The sequence below is a fragment of the Canis lupus genome, chromosome X (genome assembly GCF_011100685.1).
Source record: "Canis lupus familiaris isolate Mischka breed German Shepherd chromosome X, alternate assembly UU_Cfam_GSD_1.0, whole genome shotgun sequence".
NCBI classification, from domain to species: Eukaryota; Metazoa; Chordata; class Mammalia; order Carnivora; family Canidae; genus Canis; species Canis lupus.
In genome coordinates this window covers 91,832,363-91,840,350 of record NC_049260.1, presented here as the reverse complement: position 1 = coordinate 91,840,350, position 7,988 = coordinate 91,832,363, and the positions used below count along the sequence as shown (strand labels likewise).

Genomic DNA, 7,988 nt, shown 5'->3' with positions numbered 1-7,988 from the left:
GCACATAGGAGAAGATCTAAATCATATCCTACATGCTTTATACAATATGGACTCTTCCTATCCTTATGCCCTGATGTTGTACCATCCCCTTTCTTACTCACTATGTTCCAATTACTCTACCTGGATTTCGGTGTCTCAAATACATCATGCACATTACAGTCATGGAGTCTTGCTTTCGCCCTTTTCTCTGCCTAACAAGCTTTTTCCCTCCACAGCTATCAAAGGTTGGCTCATTATTGCCATTCGCTTAGTGCCTTAAAAATCACGTCCTCAGGAAGGCCTGACCTCCCAAACCAAATTAGCTCCTTGACTTGATTCCATCACTATCACATCGCTCGGTTACATTTTCTTTTCCTTTTTTTTTTCTTTTTTTTGTTCGGTTACATTTTCATCATAGAGCTTATCACTACTTGATATTTTCTCATGTGTTTACTTTGTTTATATTCTTCCTCTCCTTTAATTCTAAAGAAGGTCTCTGAGAGCAGGGACCTGGTTTTTTTTCTTATTCAGCACTTCATCTACAGCACCTAGGACATGCATTCAATAAATATTGAGCAAGTTAACTCTAAATTTGGAACAAAAGCAAGAGGTGGGAGCTAAGGAGTGAGTGAGAGAGAGACTGAGAGAGATTTAGGAGTATTCACAGGTATGGATATTGCTGGTAGCAGGGTGGAGGGCTGAGTATTGATTGATTTGGACCCCAACCGAAGTATCACAATGTATTAGTCTGGGTTCTCCAGGGAGACAGGACCAATGAGCTATGTATATATCTTCTATATTTACAGTGAAAGAGAATGAGAGAGAAAGAGAGAGAAATAGAGAGATGATAGATCTATTATAATGAACTGTCTCACATGATTATGGAGATTGACAAGTTCCCAAATCTGCAGAGTGAGTGGGCAAGGTGAAGCCCCAGGAGCGCCAATGTTATACTCCCCTTCTGAAAGCCAGCAGCCTTGAGATCCAGGAAGAGCTGATGTCTCAGTGGAGTCCAAAGACAGGAGAAAACTGATGACCTAGCTCACAGTCAGACAGGTGGAATTCTCGTTTACTTAGGGGAAGGTCAGCCTTTGTGGTCTGTGCAGGCCTTCAACCGATTGGATGAGGCCCACCATTAGGGAGGGTGATCTGCTTTGCTCTGTCTCATCATGTTACCATTCCTAAATGTGATATAGTAGTGAGTGTCATTGAGAGCATTCAGAAGGGGGCTAGAAGCTCCCAGAAATAGAGTTACAAGTTTTAATGCAGGAAATTATCTTCTCAGGACTAAAATAAATAATGCACATGTAATTCTATCGTGCTGCCTTAGAGACACCAGCCAGTGTGAACATTCCCTTTGGTCTGGGTAGTCTTCCTCTTGGATTGGCTCGATTAGCTTAGTAAATTAAATATTAAGAGAGTGGTATGGTGTGATGTATAACCTTGGCTCACTTGACCCCCCTAAGCCTCTATCTCTCCGCCTATAAACAGGGAAAATATAAGTCTCCTCCTCTTAGTGTTGTTCTGTGAATGCCATATGATCATGCACTTAAATGTTTAGCACAATTTCTGGTGCACAGGGAGAAGGGTCGGTAAATTAGCTATTATCATTTAAGGTAAAACAAATGCCGTTACAGAGGAAAGGAGCAAACTTCCAGTTATAAATCAGTCATGGGGATGAAAAGTATAGCACAGGGAACATAGTCAATAATCCTGTCATAATTTTGTATGGTGACAGATCATGCCTCCCCTTTCGACGGTGAGCACTGAGTAATGTGTAGAATTATTGAATCACGATGTCGCACACCTGACACTAATACAACATTGCATATTAATTATATATGCTTCAATTTAAAAACATGTCCATGGGGTTATCGGAGGAAGCCTGTACAGGCTTCTGGCCAGGACTGCAGCCCTGTTCTGCCCATGCCCCCAGTCCACTGTGACAGGTAGGGGACAGCAGGAGCCCCGCAGTAACCCGGGGGCAAAAAGGGTTGGCACTGCGCACCAGTGCGTCATTGTCATTAGGGAGCCGCATGAGGCCATTGAGCCCACGCCTTATCATCGACATTTATGTGCCTCTCCTCTTTGCATTTGGAACCCAAGGGGGTGCTTCAGAGGCGCCCACACAGTAGTTCTTTGATGACTGATTCAGAGACAATTAAAACATCCACGTTGATCTTGCCTTTGGCTTTTTGTGTGTGAACCATACTGAAGCTTCCTTCCTGGGTTTAAAAAAACAAAAAACAAAAAAACTGCCTTTGGAGCCTGGAAGCCTGGCGATTTCTTCTGACTATGATCTGGGATTGAAAGGTTATGTGGTGAGACTTGATGGGATGAACACTGGGTGTTATACTATATGTTGGCAAATTGAGTTTAAATTTAAAGAATTAAAAAAAAAAGAAAGGCTATGGCAAATCGGTCATTTTGTTTCGAGGGTGGGGGGTGGGTAGTCAAAGCACAACCAGCTCTGAAATTGGCTTTCTGAGCCTGTTGTGGGAAAGACCTGGTAACATTTAATGGAAACTCACTTGAAGACTTTTCTTTCTCTGGAGGAAAAAAGAAGGATGGAAGGAAGGAAAAAAGAAAGAAAGAAAGGAAGGAGGAAAGAGGGGAGGAAGGAAAGAAGGAAGGAAGGAAGGAAGGAAGGAAGGAAGGAAGGAAGGAAGGAAGGGAGGGAGGAAGGAAGGAAGACATGCAGTGAAAAACATCTTGATTAATGCACTATTCCCAGAGAAAGAAACTAGCAAAATAGCCTTCAATTTGAGGACTGGTCAGTTCCACTGTCTGAGTATGTGAGAGTGACCAAGAGACACCTATAAGGGACATCAGAGGTGCAGGGAGCTCAGGGGGCATCCAGGTGGCCAAAGGATACTTTCTACTGACAGTAAGAACAATAGCACTTTTCTAAATGGGTTGGACAAACCATTCCATTAGCATAATTGTGGAAAAGCCTGGGACAACTCTGCCCTTGGCAGAAGTCTGACAAACAGAAGGTAGTTAGAGCATGATCTGTTTCTTACCATGCACAGGGGTAAGGGATGGGGGGCACAGAGAGAAGCCCGGGTCTCACACACAGCTCTGTGGGGTATGTGCCCTTTGATGTGACCAAACACATGCTTGGGGCTGGTCCTTAGGTTTTAAGAGGCAGAAATTTGATGGGGTCACTGCCTCCTCCTCTGGGGTGATTAGGTTCCAAGGAAAACATTCTCACTAACCAAGCTCATCACAGACTGATTTGCCAAAAGCTTTCCAAAATAATTGGGGGGCATGACTTCCTAATGATTCACAACCTTCAGGTACTCACCCTGTGACAGGAACTCTGAAAAAAAAATCATTTACGTGACTTATTTCATTTAAACTTCACAATAATCCTGCGCTGTAATATGAAGGTACTGTTTCATCCCCACATGGTCGGTAAGGAAATTAAGCCTCGGGTGGAGGAAGTCATCTATAGACGATAAATGGCAGCTCTGTGTGACTCCCAATCCATTAGGACATTCATAAAAGGAAGAGAGGACACAGCCCCCTCCTCAAGCAGCTAGGGAGACTAGGGGAGGAGAGAGAGAAGAAGGCATGCGAGAGGCAAACAGTCTCTAGCCTCCTGCCTATGACTCAGCCGCAGCTGAGTCTTCCCGGTGACTCAGGGAAGACTGAAGGTCACTGAGCAAGTTGGAAATGACCCTGGACTTTAGCATGAGAGCCAACGCTTGAGTGTGCTAGGGCTGCTTGTTAACCCCAGCTGCCACCTCTTCCCACCACTCCACACTCGCCTTCTTCCCATCTTTACTCCTACCTGCTTTCGGACAAATGGGATCAAATGGGACCACAAATAAGGTGCCCAAGTTGGCTGCCTGGAGGGGGGAAGGAGAGGGGAGAGGTGGGTTCCGAGACCCAAAGGAGGTTGACCGAGGAGCCACTTCTAGGGTCCGGGAAGTGGTTTTGCACTGGCGTGCCTGGCGAGGTTAGGGACTCTGACCCCTCTGCAGGGGGCTGATGTTGATCAGGTGACAGACTTCCTCCCTGCCCGCCCCCCCAGGCGGAGGAGGGTGTGGGTGGGTGTCTCTCTCTCCTTTAGTGTATGACCCAGACTGGAAACAAATTTCCCTAAATCGAACCCCGTTCTTAGCAGCAGGTGCAGAATAGAAGAACCGCCTTACATAATGCCCCGCAGGCCCCCACACCCAACGAAAACGGGTTGATTAATTTATTTCCGTCGCGTTTGCAGAGCTGTCGCTGAGATGAAAGAAACGAATGGTGGGTACTCCTTTCCCGCAGTCTCCGTGTTAATCCTCGGCTTTCACCTGACACTTGCAGGCACAACGGGAAGGGCCATGGTGGTTGTCAGAGGTCGTGGCATGCGAATGAGGGCAGGGGATGTGGCGACCCGGGCAGATTAGCCCATTTAATCTTGGAATTAAACCCCGCTGGCCCCCCAAGCGTGGGTTTGGTCTTGGTTGGGGGTTTTGCGCGCGTATACCCACGAGCAGGCACCTCCTGGGCTTTCTGGGTGTCTTGCCCACGCATGGCTCTGCTCTCACGGCCGGTGGCCTGGACTCGCCTGCGCCCTGGCCTCCCAGACAGAGGCCTGCCCGCTCTTGCCAGCGCAGCAGACCGTGGGGGGTCTCCTCGCCAAGGAGCGCCAGGCTTGCAGAGCCGGGTCTTAGGCTTTCTGCTGTGTCGTGTTCTTCTGTCCTCCGGCACCCCCCTCCTGAAGACCTAGCCGCCGCCACCACACTCCCAGTCCCCACAGCCTTCCCACACCAGGGCTGCCTGACCGGCCTCGGGCGTTTGTAAACACCTGCTGCCTCCTCCTCGGCCACTGGGGGAGTGGCCCGGGCGAAACCTTCGCTCACTCCAGTTACGTAACTAACTACTGGTCAGCCCATTCCCAGAAGGCTCTTCTCTGACCTACTTGCACCTCATAATGTAATGATTTCATAGGTTACAAGAGGTACAGCTGCCAGGTTGCTATAGAAACCTTTGCTCTACTGACCTTTTTTTTCCCCCCAGGAAAAAGCTATTTGTTTGTTTGTTTTTTTTTTTTTTAAAGATTTTATTTATTATTTATTCATGATAGTCACACAAAGAGAGAGAGAGGCAGAGACACAGGCAGAGGGAGAAGCAGGCTCCATGCAGGGAGCCTGACGTGGGATTCGATCCCGGGTCTCCAGGATCACGCCCTGGGCCAAAGGCAGGCGCCAAACCGCTGCGCCACCCAGGGATCCCTGTTTGTTTGTTTTTAAAAGTTAACTATTCAAGGAGGGATTGGGTAAACTTTTAAGTATAATATGCTCCTTCATACAGGGAATGCCCGAAGGCCTTCTACTTCAGACAAATTCAATTTGTCTCCTGGGTTTTTGGTTTTGTTTTGTTTTTTATTATTTATTTATTTGTTTTGTTTTTGAATTCATGAGAGACACAGAGAGAGAGGCGGAGACATAGGCAGAGGGAGAAGCAGGCCTCTTGCGGGGAGCCTGGTGCAGGACTCGATCTCAGGACCCCGGGACCGTGCCCTGAGCCAAAGGCAGATGCTCAACCACTGAGCCACCCAGGTACCACCCCCTGGGTTTTTTTGTTTTATTTTGCATTTTCACCTTTTCAGTTGAGTAATCCTATTGAGTTCCTCCAGAGGAGGAAGAAATCCGGAATCACCCCCTTAGCTGTCCGTGCTGCTGCCCAAGGACTAACTTCCAAGTCATGCCCGGACTCCACAGGCTGGAATGGAGCGAGGAAGACCAAGGGATTGCTAAGACACAACTGAGGAAGGTTAGAGGTATCAGAAGTCCGAGTCAGAGCCTCAGGTCACATTAAAAATCCCTCAGCCGGGTGTTCCCCTTGCCGGCACCTCAGATGGCTGGAGGACTGCCCAAATTGCCTGATGCCCGAGATGCCTGACGTCACCCCCAGCAGACTTTGAACCTGCCTGACACTTAGCAGCATCTGTAACTGAGTGACCCTCAGGAGACTTTGTAGACCTGAATCATAGAAGTTGGTGGTCTTGATTAGAAGCCGCAGAAACCATTTCTAATGGATTTAGGGAGAAAATGTAGTTATTTCCAGGTGTTTAGTAGCTCCTAGAGTCCCGGGGGGGGGGGGGGGAGCCTAGGGAGACAAGATCAGGTCAGTGCAAGCAAGAATGATGACGAACTCCATCCTGATGCACCTTTCGCTGCTGCTAGAGAGGCCTTGCCCCCCGCCCCCCAGTGCTCATCAGTGGAGGCTTCCCCCAGCCCCATAAGCAGGAGGTTTAGAGCCTAGGAAGTAAAAAAGAGAGACCGGGTGTGTTCGCTAGAGCTGCCATGACAAATAAGAGACTGGAGGGCTTACGTGACAGGAATTTACTTTCCCACAGCTGTAAAGGCTGGAAGTCCAGCCGGCAGGCCTGGTGCTTCCTGCCTCTCTCCTTGGCTTGCAGATGGCCATCCTCTCTCTGTGTCCTCATGTGGCCCTTCCTCTTATAAGGACACCAGTCAGATGGGATCAGTGCTCACTCTGATGGCCTCATTTTACCTTAATTACCTCTCTAAATGCTGTATCTCCAAATACAGTCACATTCTGAGGTTCTGGGGACTTAGGGTTTGTGCATGTGAATTTTGTGTGTGTGTGTGGGGGGCACACAAATCAGCCCACAACAGGGACAAATGTCTATTTCCCCAAGTTTGCCACTCTGTCGTGGCCACCACTGGTTTGGGACAGCTCGCTACTCCACTCCCTCTCCCCCTTCCAAGGGCAAACCAGGCAATCTCTCCACCTTCCATCTTACCTAATGCTGCTTTCTCTTCTCTACCAGGTCTCTATCGAAGTCCCAGCCTGCTTCGTGGCTGCACTTTCCCAAATTAAAACACCTGGAGTTCTTAAACCTCCTGCTCCGATATTTTTCTAGATGAACTATTGAGACTCCAAACTGGCACAGTTAGTGGCACATTGTTCCTGTACAAGTATCAACTCATGTCCCAAGGACCAGATGAGTGGAGATACTTAGGAACATTTGACTATCATGTTCCTCAAGATAAGTTCTGGAGACAATGATTCAGAATGCAGTTCCACTGCCCTTGAAAAGATCACAGTATGGGACGCCTGGGTGGCTCAGCGTTTGAGCGTCTGCCTTCGGCTCAGGGCGTGACCCCGGGGTCCTGGGATCGAGTCCCACATCGGGATCCCCGAGGGGAACCTGCTTCTCTCTCTGCCTGTGTCTCTGCCTCTCTCTGTACGACTCTCATGAATAAATAAACAAAATCTTAAAAAAAATTACAGTGTATATGCATCACTGTTAATTTAAAAAGGCTAGGGAGAGATGCCATTTATTCATTATCAGAAATGCACTATTTTCTTCCCGCAATGTACTTTTAGGTCAATGAGGAATGTTCACCCAACAGTTATCTAGCTCCCATTTTGCAGATTTCCATAATCCTGTTTTGTAAACTGATAGTCCTTCTCTCCCCCCCACCCCCCGTTCATGGCTGTTAGTAGAATTGATCTAGCTAAAATGCTGTTTGAAGAGAATGAAATGAGGTCACTTTGTTTATGAGCCCCCACATATATGCCTATGGGTTCAATCTGATGATGTCTTTCCTTTAGCCAAGTAGAAACAATGTTCTCGTCTTTAGCTGCCCAGCTCAGGGGTGGGAGAGGTGGGGAGAGGTGCATTGCTACTCCTGGCAATGGGGGAGATTTGAATGGTAGAAGCCAAAGGAAGAGAGGATAGTCAGATTAGACTTAAAAAAATGTGTCACTGTGGCTTCCTGAGTTGTGGGGTTAAAAAAAGTTTTTTTATTCTTGAAGTATTATAGTTGGCAAACAATGTTATATTAATTTTTGGTGTACAATATAGTGATTTAATAATTTCACACATCTTGCAATGCTCATCACGTTAAGTGTAATCTCCTTCGTGGATTTTGTTTTGTTTTGGCAAAGCTGAAATCCATGGGAATCATCATCTCAATGCAAATCTGTGTTAGAAAGCCATAATGGACCTCTTCAGAAGAATAAGGTGCAGCCCATTTGTG

At 47.4% G+C, this 7,988-nt stretch overlaps 1 long non-coding RNA gene across 1 annotated transcript; it reads left to right on the top strand.

The window, feature by feature from the left end:
• Positions 1-3,735: 3,735 nt before the first annotated feature.
• Positions 3,736-7,061, top strand: LOC119868230. The gene is made up of 3 exons (XR_005386005.1): positions 3,736-3,816; positions 4,112-4,236; positions 6,773-7,061. It is a non-coding gene; the product is annotated as an uncharacterized LOC119868230 (long non-coding RNA).
• Positions 7,062-7,988: the final 927 nt, after the last annotated feature.